The 21,270-nt window shown below is 36.9% G+C and overlaps 1 long non-coding RNA gene and 1 pseudogene across 1 annotated transcript; both read left to right on the top strand.

The window, feature by feature from the left end:
• Positions 1-1,303: 1,303 nt before the first annotated feature.
• LOC113082477 (metabotropic glutamate receptor 8 pseudogene) lies at positions 1,304-4,354 on the top strand (annotated as a pseudogene).
• Positions 4,355-13,952: 9,598 nt separating this feature from the next.
• On the top strand, positions 13,953-20,895 carry LOC113082478 (uncharacterized). Its single transcript, XR_003282694.1, has 3 exons — positions 13,953-14,279; positions 20,489-20,582; positions 20,827-20,895. It is a non-coding gene; the product is annotated as an uncharacterized LOC113082478 (long non-coding RNA).
• Positions 20,896-21,270: the final 375 nt, after the last annotated feature.

Raw genomic sequence — 21,270 nt, 5'->3', positions numbered from 1 at the left:
AGTATTTTCAGCGGTGCTCTATTAACCATTAATGAGGGTTCTGATTACTCAGATATAAGAGGAAATATATATGCTTTCCATTCCCCTACTGTCATTTCCATCCTTAATTTTTGAGCTAGCACATGCTCTGGGGACGACAACCAGTTGTCCTTGTATGAACTAAACACTTTCTATGAGATCTATGATCTATCAGTTTTAGAAGATGATTACGTTATTTTTCACTCATTTGTTTATTAACATTTTACGGAAAGGTTAACAGGTCTTCACAAGGATTCACTGTGCCAATCTATAGATCCAAGTTTCTTTTTTTTAACCCTTCCGGAGACTTGATGGATAAAAGAATGGCTTTTTTTTTTTCTCATTGTTAAAATGAATGTATTTACCAACAATAAACAGAGGAAATGATTGTGCATTGATTTTATTTAAAAAAAAATTTAAGTGAAGTTTTGAATGCATCTTACGTTATTATATAACAAGGATTTCCAAGCCAGGAGTTTGTGATTGAACTTGAGGTTTGTCAGATGAAAATACATAAAATTATTCTGATTCTGTATATAAAATGACACTTTAAATGCATTACTGATTGGATTTATAGAAAGGCTAAAGATGCTTAAATCCTAAAAGAGTGATCAAATAATTCAGGTTTTGCTGAGTAGGTTGGGAACCCGTTTCACAATTTGGTGAGTGCTCAAATGTTTTTTATAACACTAGAGGGCAATAGTGCACTATTAATAAAGCAGCTGTCGAAGTATATAACAGCCAAAATCTGACATTCTCCAAAATCTGTTTTACTGTTTGGAATTATAAGTTCAGTTTATTCAGATTTGACTTTGGTTAGTAGCAGATGATTGATCCTATATGGCTAATAATAATGAATAAATAGTATTTGACATTACGCGCAGAGAAGTGCTAGGAACTGTTAATAATAGTTTGCATTCAGAGTCGTTGAATTAATGCATTGAACTGGATTAGTACTGTACATCCAAAAAACATATCGTGTAAAATGACACAAGATAATATAAATCGTAATACTTGACTCAATTAGCATTCGAAACCGAATTGTTAATGCAGTTTCTAGAGGCAGATGGTCTATTTATTTTAATGCAAAATCCAAAATAACATTCCTGCGTTTCCTCTCTCCTTTATTCTTGCACTTCTGCATCTATTTTTGTGCACGAGAGGGGGGTGCTCCCTTAATCAATCCTGAACGTTCCTGAAGATTTTCCTTCTGAAATGAGAGCATGTTTCATTTAAATTGCATGTGATGCACGGAAGAGAGAGAGAGAGAGAGAGAGAGTATGAGTGAGAGAGCAATCACAATCACAGGGAGGATTTTGGGGATGCGCTGTTCATTTCAGCACCACAAACCAGCATCTGAGAGCAGAAAGAAGGTAAGATCTCACATCTCCTGCACTCCACGCTAGTATGCTTTATAATTGTACTCTTATTCTGCAAGTATTATAATATCAAATAAAACACGGCTTGAAATGCTGCTTATGAATATCTTTTGAGTGCGAAAACTATCAGTGATAAAAGATAACTGTTTTATTGTGTAACCTAAAAGAATGTTGCAGTCGTTTCTGTATAGCTAATTTGTGTTTTATATGAATACAATAGTGATTTAAATGCACTTCATTTTTTTCAGAAACAATAGTTGCGCTTTTAATTAGACATTTTTTTTCGAGTTAAGTTAAGCTAAGATTTGAACGAGAATGCAGATGCTGTGTTGAAAAGCCAGCATGTGAATCATTGCATTGCATTGCCATGGCATCAAAGGAATGTGCGCAATGCACATGCATGGTTGCTGATTCATACACATGGACTATTGGGTTTTAGTTTGTCTTATAAATCAGAATCATCAATCAGAAATGTGCGTGCTTAATGTGTAGGCTGTGAATTTTTAAACGTGTCTTTCTCAGGAGTTGCATTTACATGCTATAAAATTGCACGCGACTGTATGTTCTTGGAGAAGCATACGTTTCAACTACATTTGTATGAGAGAGAAAGAGCTCTGGATTCCTTTGAGACCGGTTCTCCTGGTGGAAATATAATGGAATCTCCAGAAGAAGATGGTTCTGCTTGACACATACAGATTCGTGTAAATTAAAAAGAGAAATGGGACACACTGCGTCTGCCGTGGTAATAACTCCATCTGTTTCTGATATAACGACAGAAGAGAGGGAAGACCCAAGCTCCCATATAGAGATTGATTCGTGCAAACGAGAAGAATATTAGGCTGAAACAAATCCAATTATGTACTATATGCACATATACTATCATATATGCAAATGCATTTCTATTCAAACAGGCTGTCGCTGCACTCGAGAAACCAATGCGCACTGGTCTTCCCCGGAGATGTATGGAGCAGAACAACGGAATAGTCATTAGAATAGAGCCGTATAGAATTCAACAGAACAGAATCAGAACGGAGTCATTTAGAACAGAAGAGAGTCATTGTTCTAGAACAGACTAAATCAGAGATGTATAGAGTGGGAAATGTTGTTTTTAAGGTAATATAAGATCCAGGGATGATGAGATCTGTCCTGCGTGTGGGTTGGTGTGGGAATTTCAGTGGCATTAGTTGCTTACCAGAGGAGCGGAATCACACTGGGAAGTGTGCAATGGACTTCCTTTACGTTGTAGAGTGATGCTCTTGGCGCACGGAGGCGGCAGACTTCTTAGCACGTGTCTCTCGGAAGCGCAAGGCCGTGCGTAACTGCGCTCTCGTTGCGCGTAATCTAGCGATGGCTCTCCAGTCGAGAGTGGGGATGTGGAGGTGTTTCACGAGTGGTTCTCTCAGTCTCGACTCTCTGAAATGTTCCAGGTATTTGATCAGGTGCCAACAACAGTGCAAATTAGCAGCCTATATTTTGGAGCTTAGGTTTTGGCTAAAAAGAAAGAAATGTGGACTGATGTAGGGAAAGACAGAGTATATACTTCTACAGAGAAATAACATGTTCATTTGAAAACCATAAAGTTATTTCAAATGCCTTTGATAGTAATAATAGTAATAATCATAATATCAGTAACATTAAAATAATTACTGTCTATCTACATTGGCCCAAATTTCCATATCTTGTGCATCCTGACAAAAAAATAAATAAAAATAATAATAATATATATATATAAGATAAATCTTCCATAACTCTCCTTGATTACCCTCTGTCATTCACAAGGCTGAACTGTAAAAATCAACCCAACAGCTCCATTGTCTGCAAATAGATACATTTCCTCTCACTGCCAAATGTTTTTGGTTGTCTATGCAAATGTTAGAGAAGATGGCCTTGATTTTTTTTTTCTTCAGTGAGGCAGAAGTGAAAGACCACACTGAGCTCCAAACGACTGTGATGTAATTTCCTCCCTGTCAAGATGCCCATGTGTTTGATGGGTTTGCTTTGTTGCTTGCATATATTGTGTCTGATTCATGTTTTATGTTCTCTTTGTGTAGCCACTCATACAATGTTTTCTTTTCTTTAGATGCTTCTGAAGATGTGAGCGTTTTGGAGCTGGCATTTGTTTATTTCTTCGTCTGATGTTTTTGCATCTCCTTATATCACCTGTTATCAGTCACAAAACATGTGCGGCCGATGCTTTTGCCCCATGAGAAATTCCTTCGGCCACACTCTAAATGGTCAAAAGGCACAACTTCAGCTTTGAAATGGGCATGGATGTTCCCGTCCACCTGCGCCCCCATTAGAACTTAGTCCCACCACCTGGATTTTTCAGACTTACTATTCCTCACATTTTCGCCAACGATCCTGTGGATATGGATCTTGTACACTTAAGTCGGACTCAATACCAGTTCCTCCTCTTCCTCTGTAACTGGTTACCAGTCTCCCTCCAGCGGGTGGAGACACCACCCATTGAGTATGCCCACTCTATCCGTCTGGATGGCGACATCATCCTGGGTGGCCTGTTTCCGGTTCACTCCCGGGGTGAGCGTGGCATTCCCTGCGGGGAGTTAAAGAAGGAGAAGGGGATTCACAGACTGGAGGCAATGCTGTTTGCCATCGACCTCATCAACAAAGACCCAGAGCTGCTGCCTAACGTGACGCTGGGGGCCCGTATCCTGGACACCTGCTCGCGGGACACCTATGCTCTGGAGCAGTCGCTTACCTTTGTACAAGCTCTCATTGAGCGCGATGGTTCGGATGTACGCTGTGCCAACGGAGACCAGCCAATATTTGCCAAGCCAGATAAAATCGTTGGAGTCATTGGTGCAGCTGCCAGCTCGGTCTCCATCATGGTCGCCAACATCTTGAGGCTTTTTAAGGTAAGCAGGCTCACCTTGTCCTTCTTGGGATCAGGAGTTGGTGGGGGTTATGCTCTGGTTCTTGTCAATGTTGTTGTGTAGTGTAGGGTGCGGGCAGCAATTATGTCCCCACCAATGTCAAATGCAAACCTATGCCCTTGATCACAGTGTATGTGTCTCCATCAAGTCTGCAAACGTAATGACACTGTTTAAGGTAAGGGGGGGTCTCATAAGTGGCCTGAACTTGTCTTGTCTTCCCTGTGAATGGGGCGTAGTCTGTATCTGTTGTGAAAAAGGTGGTTATATTACAGTGTCGTTGTTTGGGCGCTGTAGATTGAAACCTACAGTCAAGACCAGCCCATATCTGTCAAGTTTGGGTCATTATGGCAGTGAAGTGTAGTGGTTAGAAATTTTGATTGGAAGCCAAAAGATTGTTGGTAAAAATGGCACAAGAAGCAATTAATGGCCTTTGAATCCTTGAGTTAATTCCTAAGCCAAGGTTACCAGGTGAGATTGTCCCCTTGGTAAGTCTTTTCCAGTAGCTCTTTGCCGTATTCGTAAACACGGCTGACCTCACATAACTCAAACTACAGTCCGTCTGAAATATGTTGTGACAGAGTGTGTGTGCATGTTGGCCTGCAAGAATCTCAAGGCGGGATGATTTCAGAGAATGATGCCGCCCAAACTCTGTTATAGTCTAAATGTACGTCTCCCTACCCAGCAGGAAGATCGGTTCCTGGGCAAATAAAAAAAGTGAACTCCTGCATTCTGCTATGCTTGTCAGTGGAAATTATGGGAACCAGGGGGCTCCCCAGAGGGGGATTGCAACCTGTTACAATCTAGTCTTTTCCAAAATAACACTGCCTCTAGGAGATTCTAAGAATCCTTTAGGAATGGGCTGCGTATAGTGTGTTGTATACATGTCTGTAGACTGAAGCGTAAGTGTACTCTTGACAACAATATATTTTTACACAGTCATATTTAATAAGGGGTATTAATAACACTTCCTGCCGACAACTCTCAGCCGCCCTGTGCCAATAAACCACACAATGTTAATGAAACTCTGTGCTGTTTATGCCACACTCATTAGCTGACCATCATTTGACTGATTGATGTAGACACGTTGTGCCGCACGACTCAGCCGCAGTAAATGACGCATGCATGTCCTATAAAGCAAGCACAGATCTTTTTCTTGTAACGCCATGTCAGCTGTCAGACTTTGAGATCAGGAAGCAATCATGATTAGAAGAGACATTGTCTTGGGTGTTGAGCAAGTAAATGTGCATGTGGCTGAGAATGTGCTTGGTTTCAAGAAAAACGCCACTTGAAGGCCTATGAAATTCTATGCTGTTAAATACAAAAAGAGCACTAGGGTGAACGCTATTGAATGTAACGTGGCTTACTGCCATAATTTTCCTATATATCAACAGTGGCTCATTATTATTTATGAGAATCTGTGCTCTTATCCCTTTGGCGTTTTTCGAATGTTCAGAAGCATTGGCTGCAAATTTATTTGCTTGCAAGACTAGATAGTTTCTAGAGTTATGGACTGTGGCTCATTTGAAAGTAGAAGAAGTCTGACACTTGGCATCGCAAATGGCATTCATTTTTCTACTGCGAGAGTGTCAGAAGATCAGACCAATTATACAAGGATCAATGTTGAGGAAGTCTCAATATCTGAAACCATTTAAATGAAAATGCATTTTTTTTAGCACAGATGAAAATGACCTTTGCATTTTTGAGTATTGTTACAGATTGAAATGTTGTGTTTTTTCTTCATTAGCAAGTGGATTTAGATAGATCGGTTTTCCAAATCGTTAACTAATAAATAATAATAAAATAAAAACTGTAAACAGGCTACTTTTCATGCCTATGTTCCAAAATTGTGTCGAAATTGAGGTTTCTTGTTTAAAATGCATTGCGCTTGATAAGCGTGCCTACAGTATGTTTAGCTGCTGTCATACAATTAGCCACTGAAAACACTTGTATGTATGTGAAAAACAATATATGAGACATTCATGATGGCCGAGAGTACCTGTATCACCTTGAACAGGGGCTGATGCCAGCGCATAGTGATTCTGAATGGGACAGATGGAGTTCCCCGGCCGAACTCCTGTATAGGTAATCACTACAACATTAGCATGCTTGGCGAGGAGAGGGCCACCTGACTTGCGTTCCTCTGACGGTCCCAGCGCACTGCAGGTGCAATTCAGATGCAATTCATTGGGGAGGTGATTCATCAGGGCAACCCTGCAGGTGGGGTCGTACCACATGAGATTTCTGAGGACTATGAAGTGGCCCCATTTGGAGCATGGCAGAGTGAAAGAGCAAGAGCTCATACTTGCACATGCATAATACTGTAATATATGCACTTTAAAATTCAGTAAGATGCCTTGATTTCTATCACCTGGCTGTCTTCGAAGGCAGCCACCTCACATAATCTTCTGATCTGAAGTGCATTGGCACATAAATAGCACAACTTTGCTAGAACGCTAAACTAATAATGTGATAAAAACCTAAATGAGTTAAATGCACAAAACATGGATATTGAGTAAAATTGTCAATGTGCAATGCATTATCAACAGGAAGTACTTGAAAAGCTGCTTTTTAACTGGCAATAGAAGATACATTTCAAGACTTACGATCTCTATAAAATCACTTGGTTGGGGGTTCGATTCCCTAGGAACACATGATAGGTAAAAATTGATAGCATGAATGCACTGTAAGTCGCTTTGGATAAAAGCGTCTGCTAAATGCATACATTTAAATTTAAATAGCACAACTTTGCTAGAATGCTAAACTAATAATGTGATAAAAAACAGAATGAGTTAAATGCACAAAACATGGATATTGAGTAAAATTGTCAATGTGCAATGCATTATCAACAGGAAGTACTTGAAAAGCTGCTTTTTAACTGGCAAAAGAAGATATATTCCAAGACTTACGATGTCTATAAAATCACTAGGTTCACTAGGTTTTGGCCCAGATCCCAACACTTCCATCAATACCGGTGGGTATGGTTGCAAATTAAGATGCTTGTTGTGGCTTTGATAAACCTTGGGTGGGTGTGCGACGGCGTTTCACTGCTGCCTGTTCTTATTTATTTAACAATGTAGCAATATTGCATTCATTGCTAAACAATCGACATGCATATTCATGAGCCTCAACACTCAACACACTGTTATATTCAGGCCTCAACACTCGGCATTCATTGTGCATTCAGATTGAACTCTTTCAAGAACAACTTAAATAATAATGATTTCGTTCTGACTGTTGCGATCATTTTTTTTGTAATACAAAAAGCTGCTGAGAATAGAGGTTGTGTTGTAACTGGAGTTTCCATGTAAGTTCATGTAAACAAAGTCCTTTTATTGAGGAAATGCACATTTTATGATGTTATTAAATGTGCAGCATTGCTGTTTTGTGTGTGGATTTTCTGAGAAAGAAGGAAAAACTTTGTTGTTGATTTACTGATTTACTTCTCAAACCTTGTAGTTATCCCAACATTATTGTTTAGTTTTTGCAAATAGCACACTCTATTATAACAGATACATGACTTTCATGAGACGCACTTCAGTGCTTTATCTTAGCTGTGAGTAAAAAGGACTCTGGATGGTTTTTGACGGTGATGTGGAAAATACGTCTGAATCAATAAAGCGTCAGTCATAATTGTGTTGAAATGAAACACACCGACCTTTATGCTTCTGAAAGCTTGATTCAATGACAAGCCGCAGGCATTGAGATTACTTGTTTATCCAGTAGCAACATGTCGCCCTGTCCATTCAGCCATGGCAGATTTTACTTGTAAGAGAACAAAGGTAAAATCACGCCAGAGTCATGCCGAGAGCTAAATTGGCGAGTGTAAATGTTTTTTTATAATTTCGCTCTGCATCTCAGTTTGAAGTTAAAGAGAAAGACTAATGTGTCGCATTTCAACGAGAACAGCCTGTGAATTATGAATCGATTTTGTGCTTCATTACTCTAGAAAGACAACAATTAGATTAAAATGTAATTAACCAACAGATGCACATTATGTTGGGTTGAGTCAGCGAGACCGTTATCGTTAGTCTCTGTGTGTTTATGTAAAGGTCAGAATCAACTGCGCTCTTCCATGGCTTATTTAGACCACAAAATGTGCAACGGCATAAATCATTCGCCTGGCACTGCGCTATAATGGATTGTGTAATGAAGTTGGCCATTTTCATGAAGTTTTTTTAATTCTCTTATTGAACCAGTGCTCTTAAGTTAATTTCAGCAGATGGGTTTTCTTGCATGCTGAAAACATTGCATGAAGCAAATAAACCTTTGCACCTTCCTAAATCTATTGAATTGCAATTCCTTGGCTCAAACCACCTGTGCACGGCTGAATGCATGTGTCTTACTCTATATATATAGTGCTGGAAATTAAATGAGAAAATGTATTCATTAGCATGTAGTAGTGCCTATTTTTGAATAATAAAGTGAACTTCACAAATGAAAGTTGGTTTGTAGCATATTTTCTCTCTATTCAAAACACTACACTCTTAATTATAAAGGCTCTTTATTGCCATCTATGATTCCATGAAGAACATCCATGGAAGCGTTTCATTGCACAAAAGGTTCTTTATAGTGAGGGGGAAAAAATAGCTTTAGGAACCAAAAATGGTTCCCTTAACATCCATAGAACCTTTCTGTTGAACAAAAGGTTCTTTATAGTGGGAAATGGCTATTTTGATTATTAAAAAGCTCTTCACACTAGGAGAAATGGTTCTTTTAAGAACTGTTTACTGGAAGGTTCTTTGAGGAGCCAAAAGTGGTTCTTTACTTTTCAAAAATAAACATTCTTAATTTGCATCGATGGTTCCTTGAAGAACCTCTTACATCCGACACTTGTAAAAATTAAGGTTTGGAATTGGAGTTTTTGCACTTATGCCATTGAAGAACCATTTTTGGTTCTTCAAAGAACCTTTCAGGGAACAGTTCCTAAAATAAACAAGTTTTTCGTATTGTGAAGACCATAATAATAAAATAATAATAAAATAATCTAAAGAACGTTTTCTTTTTTTTTTTAATTATAATAATCTTTTGTGGAATGTAAAGGTTCTATGGATGTTAAAGGTTCTTCATGGAACCGTCAATGACCGAAAAAATCTTTCTGTTCCACAAAAGCTTATTTATATTGAAAAATGGTTCTTTAGATTATTAAATTGTTCTTTTAAGAGCCGGTTCTTTTATGAACTGTTCACTGAAATCTTTGTGGAACCTAAAATGGTTCTTCTATGGCTTTACCTTTTTGAAGCTGTATTATATTTAAGAATGTAAGAGTTGATATTTCTATCGTTGTGCAGCATTTAATGCCATACTGCCTCGGTCTTATGGATAAACGTACTCGTGGGCCCTCAGGGACTTCGTTCTCAGACACAGCCTGAGGCACACGGGTTCAGGGTGAAGAGCGTCGGCTCTCAGATGCTTTGTTGGGGTGGAAACCTCGTGAGGATGAGAGCGAGGACGAGTGGGCGAGAGGCCATGGGTGCCACTTAACGATTCTGGCCGTTGATTTCCTCCATGAGGAGAATTAAGAGTGTGATTGATAATGGACTCGAGCACAAAACCGACAGCGAGCTGGAGAGATCTCATCAGACACAACACACACACAATTACGGGCTATAACACAGGTTTATGCAGGTAAAGTTCTGGCCTCTAAATCCCCTTCCTGGTAAAGATCAGAACAATAAAAGGCTTCCAAAAACAGTGTGAGGAGTCAATGGAATTAAATAAAAAAAGGTGCATTTCAGAACAGCTTATAATGAGCATCCAGACAGTTATTATTGCAGACTGTATCACCCTGAAGGGTGTTATTCAGCGATAAAAAATGTCTGGATGTACATTTTTGCGCTTTTTACACGGCTACCAGTCACTTAAGTAAATAATTAGACATGTGATATTGATTTGAGTTGCGATATTTGAATGCAAAGCTTCTGTGAACGCAAGCAAACCGCAAGTTCAGACTAGAAGGACATTTAAGGGATATGATCCAGTTAAACCACTTATTACACAACATTTCACCACATTAATAATTATGGCAACAGCTGCGTTTTATGAAACGAGAGAGCAATGGGATGACATAATTAAATAATTGAACACATAATACTGAATCGAGTTTTAATATTTTATTAGCTAACCAATGCAAAGCTTTCATTAAGAAAAACCGTTTCTAGCAAGAGTATAGCGCAGACTTCAATTATCCGGAGTCCGTGTCAACAGTTTTAACCGGTTGTTATCGAGGAATAAGAGACCTTGGAATGTCGCGACTGACCAATCAGAATCAAGTATTCCACAGAGCCGTGTAATAATGCATAATAAATAGAAATAAAGTGTTCAAATTATTTCTCCAAGATTGCAGATTTGACTGTAAAAATCACTCATTTGTAATGAAAAATACTATAAAATGCTTTAACTTAAAAAAAAAAAGAAAAGAAAGAAGTGTTAACTATAAGTTATCTTACTGTACAGTATATGCTAAAATATTGTAAATGGTGTAACACTACATTATATGTATTTTTAAAATGTAAAATACTGTAATTTTAAGGTTTTGCAAGAAAAAACTATGGATTACCAAATAATTTATAGTGGAATACATAAATAGGACATATAGAAGTACATGTATGACAAATCTTATATTACATCTTATACGATTATGCTTTATATAGTATTCAGTATTTAATTTTTTTCTCCTTTTTGTATATGAAATTATATATTTTTTGATTTTCCTTATTGTTTACGTGTTTGAATGATTTATTCTACTCCTAAAACAGGTGTTAAAGATGAATATATTTAAAACATTTATTTGTATAGTTTTAGCTTGTTTTTTTCATATTTGATTGTTTTATTTTACTTTTAAAAAGTAGCATGTATATGAAGAAAAAAAATCATGTTTTTTTTTAAATATATAACAGCGGTCAAACATTTATAAATAAAAAATAGGCTTTTTTTGGTGGTCTATTTCTTGCAGTGTCGTGATTGGTCAATATCATAAAATCTGATTCGTTCTTATTCTGTGATTGGTTGATTGCAAGTTTGAAGCTAATTGAAATTCATTTTCTCAGTTTAACATGATAATTTAACAGTGAAATCCACAAATTTAGCTTTTCCATATTATAGGTTGTACAATCCTCCATTTCTTTCTCAGTATGGACAATATATATATATATATATATATATATATATATATATATATATATATATATATATATAAATAAATATATTACAATGTTGAGCAATAGATACAAGAATAAAATGCTTGCACACACACAAAAAACAAACACATGCATTACTCAGTTGAAGTGCTGCTATTTTAGTCGCCATTGTTTGTACTTGGATGTCCATTTGTAGCAGTGAATCTGGAGCACTCAGGAGTGTGTTGTGACTGCTAGCGTAGCGTCTGAGCTGCCCACAGTAAAGCCCACTGGGACGAAGCAGATGAGTGTGAAATCTGGTGCCTGGCTGAAAATGACTCGGTGACGGAGAGTGAAGGAAGCTGCTTCTTCATGTCCTCAAGAGACTGCTGGTAAACAACACCTCTCCCATTGACAGAGTGGTGATTTGTAGATGGAATAGGCTGGACCGTGCTCTTATTTTTGCTTTATAGGTCAGGCTAAACTTCACAGTGTGCGCGATTGAAATCCGTGTGCATCCTTTAGCAGGCGTAGAACTTTTTTGTCCTGTAAATGTTTAATTGCTTTTCTTGCTGTTGTGGGATTTCGGGTGATTTACAGCAGCGCTCGTATCGAGTCGTGTGGCCGAGCAGTTGAGGATTTGGGCCGGTGTACAATCCTCATCTCGACTTGCTTTTTGCCTTATTAATTTTTTTTTTTTGCTGGGATGAGTTATTTTTGCAGGCCAAAAGCCTGAAAGGAGTATTTAGCACTTCTGGTTCCATCATCCTAAAGTCTGTGCTGAAAACAAGCTCAAGATATTTTCACATTTTATTCTACAAAAAAAAAAAAAAAAAAAAAATCAGTGTGTTTTCACTTTTTTTTGAAAAAGGTGATTGCTAACAAGTTGTCCGCTTGGAATTTTAAGCTTCTGTCTGCATTCCGAGCCGTTTTCAGATCTTGAGCTTCAAAGTTTTTGCGTAACATTCGACTGTGTAGATATAACCTTTTTGTTTTTTAAATAAAAAGTCCAAAAATAAACATAAACATAATGTATAAAATTGTATACGGTAAATGTATGAACATTCTTAAAACAAGAAACATTTATTAAAGAAGCAAAATTACTTAAGATAAAGTCTTTTTAATAATAATAATAATAATAATAATGAAATCAAAGTTATTAAGTTATTGATTTTGCCAGTTTATACTTCAAAGAAGCAAAAAATATATTTTGGTTAGAAAAATGAACTTAATACAGATGGAAACAAGTTTATTTAATTTATTTTACTCCATTGGCAGATATTTGTTATTGTATTAATCATAAAGCTTAATTTCTGTTATATATATATATATATATATACATTTATTTCAGTTGTTAGTTTAGTTTTAATGTCAAGTTAAACAACATTTTTGTTTTTGTTAACTAAATTAACCCTGGGTTTATAAAGTTTCAGGTTCATAAAAGGCGACCTCATTTGTGAAGATTATCATGACAACCGAAACGTGTATGAATCATAAACTTTAATTGGTTGAAGAGCTTATTTTCTGCAATAATCCCAAACCTAATTCAATGTTTTTTGTTGTTGAGGAAACCAGAGTGATGCGAACTTCTAAAAATACGTCATCACTGTAGCACTTTTCTCCTTTTTTCCTCTGCTCTCTGCTCTGCTTCTGCTTCCTGAATGCTAATGTGTGTCTGCTGCTCATTCTCTTTCGTCCTCCGTCTCTCTGTCAGCGTCGTCCGGGTGTTTAGGTGACAGCGACAGGCGTTTGTGTCACCTGACGGTCCGTGCCGTCTCGCCCTGATCAGGATTGGAGGAGGTGTCAGTCACCGGGAAAGCCTTGCACACTTTATTAGACCAGTGATATTATTAATAAAAGACACCATCGACCACCTCCTCTGAGATTTGCTGTTGTAGATTCAGTGCTGGAGTCCCTCAGGAGGCTTTCAGTGTCTAATTAAAGCATGAAATGTTCACTGGCAGTGCCAATGTGCATTACAGATCTACAGACGTCTTTCTCTCTGACACAGGAGTGAGCTGAGCTCGTCAGCCGAGAAGCGATGGTTTTTACAGTTCAAGTGCAGGACTGTGTTTATTTCATGAATGTGAGTTCTGCACCTTTGTTTTATGAATTACTAACAGTTCATCTTCAGGAAACTGTGCCATCTGTGTCACAATGAATGTTATATGAGTATACCGAACTTAACAGTGTTATTTTAGTAATATTTATGTGCTTTTGTCATTTTTATGAATATTTTGAGTACGCTTTTATTTTCAGGTTTCTTTTTTACTTTACTTTTTAAAGCTTTTAATTTTTATCTGTAGTAATTTTAGTACTCAAAGTTGTATTTTGAGTTCGGTGCCATGACAAATTCACATTTATTTGTATAGCACTTTTCACGATACATATCATTTCAAAGTAGCATCACAGAATATTAATGCTTCTGCATCAGAATTTTGACACGTGCATTTTATTATAATTTTTAAATATTTCTATTTAGCTGTATATCTTTTTTTTTTTTTTAGCACATGTTTGTCCACTGGCCAAAATGTTAACCAATCAAACGCTCTCTAGAATGAAACCGTCCCTCTCCTGTGAACACCACCTGCCTCTGATTAGCAAACCATGCTTCTGTGACTACAGACTATTGATCTTTCCACAAGTGTCCGGACACATCTTGTTTTTTGTTTTAGGGCTTTGAGGATATTTGACCTGCTTTTTCTTCACTCAGAAATATATTAATGAGAACATATTCCAGAATGCTGAGAGTCAATGCTTACTGCAGCTGGATATCATGTCGTTCGCTAATGTGTAGAAGGGGTGAAGAAAACTCAAACAGACTGCTTTAATCGTGCAACTCAGAGCTACAGGACACGGAGAAGAAAGGGAAGGTAGGAATATTTAATCTGCTTCTCCCTGGTACCATGTAATTTTAATAGCACTTCCTTTCGGAGTATCTGAGTGAATTATTCATGCACAGGGACGAGATGAGAGTTTGTCACAGGAGGAGGAGGAAGAAGTGTGCGGGTGTGTTTTATTTGCAGTTTGATGGAGGCACATAATCTCCATTCACTTGACCACTTGCGTCACCCCTTGACTTTAATTTGCACATTTCCCAAGGTGCCCGGTGCCCACCGCAGCATTTCAGCTCCACTTGAGCACATACACAATCCTGAAGAAGAAAAAAAAAGACTGAAATGGAATTGCAGGGCTGAAATGTCTTTTTGTTTTTCTGTGTTTTCCTGTTTTGCCATATAAGGGCAAAGGATGAGGACGGCCCACCCAATCAGAGCTGCCGGATTTTTAGTATTCTACTCGATTCTAACTCAAACCCTAAGTAAAAGGTTTAAAGATAAAGACTGAAAGAGGTGTTGGAAGTGTAATGGTAGAGATGTTAAAATCACGGAAGCCTTATTTATGGCCCACGTTTTGCTTCTGATGATATATATATATATATATATGAACAGTCGGTATTGAAAATAATTACCCACCTTAATATTAAAAGTCAGATTTTGTTGCCTTTCGGTTTCATCATCACTGCATCACTTTATAATTTGGGAATAAAAGAAATGGCATTTTTAGAACAGTGCTGGATAGAGAGCAGTGTGGCTGTTTTATCAATACTGCATGCTTTCCCATCAGCCTCATATTTGGCCCTGTAATTAGAGCTCAGACGGCTCGGAAAGACTCTCGTCTACTAGTTTTAATTAGAGTTTGCTTTCACATGGATCCGGAGGTTGTTGAGGTGCTTCTGGCAGTTAATGAAAGATTGAGGGTAGTTGTAGTGAATGGGTGAAGCACACTGCCTTATGTGTATGTAACTAGCTGCATGTGCAAAAACATTGTCCTTATATCATCTAGAGTTTGTTTATCAAGCTAAAAGAGCTAGTGGAAGACATGCTGCTTTCTTTAGTAGCATAGCTGTTTTCCAAGTACCATAGCTTTACAGTAATAGGTCTATTTTTTTATCAAGTAAAGGTGTGAACATTGCTTTTTTGTGCGTTGTATTGTATTTCTATTGTTTTTTTTTTAAATTGCATTGTTTAGTTAAATAAACAAGCTGAAGCTGTAATCACATGCTCGCTTTGGTGAGTCAATTTAGCAAGTGATTTTGTTCAAATAGTTTGTTTCAATGACCGAAAAAGCCGAAGTAATATTTAGCTAGCTGTTTATCTCTAGACTTGTGCATATTTAATAGTGTGTGCTAGCTAAGGCAACCAATGCAATTCTATTTGCTCGTGCAGTATACAAAATAATTGCTGTTGGAGTTACTAGTGAAGCTCACTCATAAATAAATTGTGAAAATAATAAATTTTGAAATAGAATTTTGAATTTACAAATAAACTGCAAGTAACACGCGGAATTAAACATGCATTTTTGAAGTAGAAAACCTGAAATGGTATTTTCTTGTAAAGCATACCCCAGTAATCTTTTTTTTTTTTTTTTTTTTACCATTTCTGTTTGGTTTTATTAGTAATTTTTTAGTTTGTAGCATAACAGGCGAGTTTCAAATAGGATTTGTTTGAGAAAACCAGCTTTTTCCAATAAAATTCCAATGAAATGTTTGCCGTCACAATAGAAATTATTAGTTAATTTTCACAAATAAGTACATAAAATGGCAAGTAACACTTGATTTAAACCTGACATTTTCAAGTCATTTTTAAGTTGTACGTTTCACAAGAAAATACACTTCCAGTCTTTCTACTTCAAAATTTAATGTATAATTCAATATTACTTGCATTCCTTTGTAATTATTTGTGAAATATACTAAATATACTAAAAGAAGTAAAAAAAATTTTTGTATATTGTCTACTGTGTAAAATGCATTTGTTTTTTACATCTTAGATTTGTTTCAATGTTTCATTTTGATTAAATTATTTTATCCTCATCTGTATTTCACTGTAATTCAAGATTACACACTGCATTCGAGACGATATTGTTTTATCGTTGCTGCTGCAATATCCCAACTAATAACATATGCATGCAAATCTCCTTCTCGCTTTCAATTTTCTCAGCTCGAGTCTTGCTGTGAAGAACACAGTGACGCTTCATGATAAAACTCCCTTTAATAAGAGACTTCTCCCTGTCACACATAATTACCTGAAGGCCATTTTTCACCAGCCGCCGCTCTATTAGCAATTTGTTTAACCGAGAAATCAAGCATCCATAAATCAAACCCGTGGCAAGCTGAGAAGTAAAGGGACACCTGTGATTGTCCTCGGCCTCTGCTGTTGGCTCTAGATGACTTTTTGTGTTTGCTAATTGACTAATTAATTCGTTACGATGACCAGCAGCTTCTTAGCTCATACAGTATGGTCAGTATAGAACTGGGGAATGTCCTGTGTGAAAAAAGTGCTTTTGTCTTCAAAGATGACGTCTTTTGAAGATTGCTGGAAAAGAGGCTTTGGTAATCTCTCTTTAAGGATGTTGCAACTTCCTCTCTGCAGGGACGTGAGCTCAGACCAGAAATGCGTACAATAATTCGCTCTGGGTTGGATCGTCTTCAGCAGAATTTAGAGGAGCTTCCAACAAAGGGAAGGTTAGAAATCCCCGGCCAGCTTTTAGAGAGGGAATCGTGAAGAAACCTCCAAGAGAATGAATGTTTTATATGCAAAAATGGTCTTGAAATATGTTGCATATTATGCATAAAATCCATCAACATTGCAGAAACCATTGATGAGTGCATATAAATAGTCAGAGGCTGTTAGGAAGTGCCATATAGCTTGTGAATGAGGTGATCTGACCTATTGACCTCTCACAGGCCTCTCGGGGACAGGTGCCCGAATGTTGTTCACTGCTGACAATGGGGCATGAAAAAACACTGTTTCTCTTTAAGGGAGAAGTCTAATTAAAAATAATAAATCAGATTGATCACGTGCTTGTGCATCATTCACAGCTGAACTGACAATGCCCTTAAAATTTCAGACGAGTTCCTGAATTTGAACTGATTTTTAGTTATGAAAACTTGTTTCCACCAAACTGAAAAAGGCGATAGTGGGTTACATCTTGCAACTCAGACTTTTATAAACTCAGAATTGCGAGATGTAAATTCAGAGTCTGTCAAGGCAAAATCAATGCCAGCGGATGCTAAATAGACAGATCATTAGTATTTGGCTCTTAGACTGACAGTTTTCTGATGACCTTTCCTCATGGGTTACACACTGCTGAATAATTAGTCAGTGACAGACAGAGAGAGAACTGCAGCTTGACAGTATTTAAACCATTTAGTGTTTGTTTTTTTCAGCATGCACCGATCGCACACAGACTAAGTGTCCTCTGCTACTCTATCTCCATCTCTCGCTTCACTCAATCTCTTGTTAGTGGTGGTGTGAACAGTGTGCATTGGCTTGTGGTTGGCTGCCTGCCACGACGGCTGCTCTTATATCAGTTATCAGCGTAAATGTTTTGCCTTCAGTATGATAAACTTGAAATCCCACTCGATCCTATTCACAGCATAAGCTTCACGTACTGAATATAACTAGACTTGGTTTGTCTCAGAGTAAAACATCAATTCATTGTTTGTGTCTTTTAGACACGCTATCACTCCCTTACTATGAGTTATATATATACATATACATAGACATAGACATACACATTCTTGTTTTTTTACATTTGTTTTGGATTTTTACTACTACTCTCTTTCGGATTTCTTTATATTACACTTTTTTTGTGATATCCTATTTATATTTGTCTGAAAAAAGTCATTTTAAAATATATTTTTCACTTAATGTTTATTTATTTGTGCTTATTTGAGTCCTGTATATATATTTTTATATTTAAATTTGTCTAAATAAACAGTTTTTTAATATTATTTTCTCGATGACTTAATGTATTTACATTTACTTATCTTTTTTTAGCTGTTACTTTTATATATTTATTTTTAGCAAAAATACAAATAGTTGAAAATACAACTATTGCTCTGTGAAAGATATGAATTAACGCACCGTTGCCATTAAAAAAAAAAAAAAATATATATATATAAATTAGATCAGCAAATCAGATATTTGACACAAAGTTTTTACTGTACCTTAAAGTCTATATTTAAACAATAAAAATATGATCAATAAATCATTGCAACACTCGTTTTTCCATTACATTCATCAATTCATCCATTTCAATACAATATTCAATTAACAATTTAATGCAGCAATTTTTCAGGTGGACATTTTTCATCCTTTACATGCTAATGACCTTTTATCTGACATATATCTCTTGTTGTTCGTTTGGATGAGTCTGCGGTGCTCTCGACTGCAACCCTGTTGAATAGGTGCATCAGAAAGGCAGACTTTTCCCAGCATGCTTCTCTGTTGTCTATGGTGAGGGTACTGGACGGGGGCATTACTTTGAGTGCACAGTAATAGTTTTAAGCTCATAGTAATTGGTTGTGTATTGAGGTCCTGGTGGGAGGGATGCTTCGAGTACTGCCCCCAAGAGTGACGGCCGTTCAGCAGAAGTCACGGCACGCAGGTGCGGCTCTATAAATCCCATTTTCATTTCTGTAATGACATGTTGTGACGGCGCGCTGCATTCTCCTGAGCTCACACCGTTAATTTCCTCACCTCACCACCCTCATGCTGTACAGAGAGAGAGCGGAAGCATTTTTCTTTTAATGTTTACCCCGTTTAACCCACTCACATGTTTTCTCACGTTGTGCCATGTCGAGGTTTGTGTGTTTGTTTGATTTAGTAGTTCACTAAAAGACCCCCATTGTGCTCGTGTGTCACAGGAGGTTTCTTTTTATCGTGTGGACACCGTGTGTGCTCATTTACAGTATCCTCTAGCATATATGCTGTAGTTTGAGTCTGTAAAAATGTCAGTTGTCATCTTTTAATTACACTCATGTCATTCCAAACTAGTGATCAACCGATATATATCGACAAGGGTGATATATCGGACGATATTTGACATTTTTCAAATAACGGCATCGGCCAATAAGTTTTTCAGCTTCCCAGAATACTGAGTGCCCTGTTTGTTACAGTGTTTACTTACTATCTTAATAGTATTTTTATTAAATAAATATTTATTTTTGTCATCTACATAAGTACAGTATAAGTATGTTTATTTTACACATTTATTTATTAATCCATTGTCAAATGATTTCAAATTTCTTAAATATGAAAAAAAAGAAGAAAACAAAAGAGAGAATTGTATCGGGTTCATACCAGCCACCCTGCTTTCCAAGATATCGGCATCAAAAAAACAAACAATCAGAAAAACAATATCAGTCGACCACTAGACCAGACCTGTTTGACCTTTCTACCCATGCAACACAAAATATTTGGAAAAATCTAGCAAAGCTGCTTATTTTCATGCATTACAAAACTAAATCAGATGGCTGTCAAGATCAATAAATTAATTCAAAACATAAAGTATTTAAAACTGCATAAAAACCAATGATGTTTCACATCAAACCTAAGTTTTCAGAGTGTCTAAATGACATTGGTGAGATTATTTATTTCAGTCAAATGTTTTTGAATATTTTTATCTGATAGATTTGTCAGAATATTGAATACACTTTTTGTGTGTGTGTGTGTGTGATTTAATCTCTGCTTACACTTGCATTTAATTCAGAACATTCAAAAGTGTTGAAAGATGCACAAAAACCATGATATTTTCAGCTAATAACAACTAATTAATCTGTTCCTCTCACGAAGTAAACATATGACTTCAAAAGACTTGAAGTGAAGCAGACGTCTTTTACTGCAATTTTTTTTTTTTTTGCTGGTATGTTGTTTTTTAGTGCTCGTCATCAACCATTGAACATTTTGCCAAACATCTCCTTTTGTGATCCAATGCAGAAATTTTTTGAAGTCAATTTTTGGAAGCTTATTAAATAATGACAATTTCTTTTTGTGTGCACTGTACCTTTCATACCACAGTTAATACATTGTAGTGAAAATCAAGCTACTGTTCTTGGACTGCAACTTCTAATAGTATGAGATTCATTTGATATCTTTTGTGCCTCTTATAAAAGATTCATAAAGTCCCTTTTTTAGCATGCATACTATGGCAGACCTTCCATTGGAGTTAAAATAAAGTGCATAAGTCAATTCTTTCATCATCTGTGCTTTTGTGTTTGTTTGTTTTTTGTGTTTGACAGCATCCATTCCTCATTCACTTAAATTGTATGGAAAAGAGCAGCATGGACATTTTGCCAAACATCTCCTTTTGTGATCCAGAGAAGAAAGAGTCAGGTTTGGAAGTTTGGAGTAAATTATTATTTATTTTTGTGTGAACTGTTCCTTTCACACAATAGTGTGTAATTCATTTGATTAGCTTTTGTGTCAGATAAAAATGTATTTGAATTCTATGACTCAGAATATGGAAGGCCTTCAGTACGAGTTTAAAAACACGAATTATGGCGCATAAGTCAAGCAGACATTTACGGTCCTCCCTTTTTTTTGGTGCTTTCATGTTGCGGTCCCCATTCACTTTAAGAGTATGGAAAAGGACATCATGAACGATTTCAAAGCATCTCCTTCAGTGATCCACAGACAAAAGAGTCAGGTTGGAAAGGCGATAACACAGTTTTCATTTTTGAGGAAACTACAGTTGTAGTGTATTTCTAATAGTGTGAAATTATCTTTTGTGTCCTTCCGTTTAGCATGCAAACTATAGAAGGTCTTCAGGATGAGTTTAAAGCAGGCCATCTACCTCTGTTTCCCGACTGTTGTTATCCCGTATCATGCCATCCGACAGCCCTCACATCAAGCAGGATTCCCTTGGCAATGTATACTATCAGCGTGCAGAACTAATTGTGCCCCCCAGGATAAATCTCCAGCCTGCACTTCACACGGAGATACTAATGATTCGCTCTTGTTTGTGACCAGATAAGTGCACTATTAGAAGAAAGTATTAATCTTGCGACTGGGGAGCGGATAA

Source organism: Carassius auratus, unplaced genomic scaffold (assembly GCF_003368295.1).
Source record: "Carassius auratus strain Wakin unplaced genomic scaffold, ASM336829v1 scaf_tig00036214, whole genome shotgun sequence".
In the NCBI taxonomy this organism is placed as follows: domain Eukaryota; kingdom Metazoa; phylum Chordata; class Actinopteri; order Cypriniformes; family Cyprinidae; genus Carassius; species Carassius auratus.
This window is presented reverse-complemented; position numbering and strand designations above follow the sequence as displayed.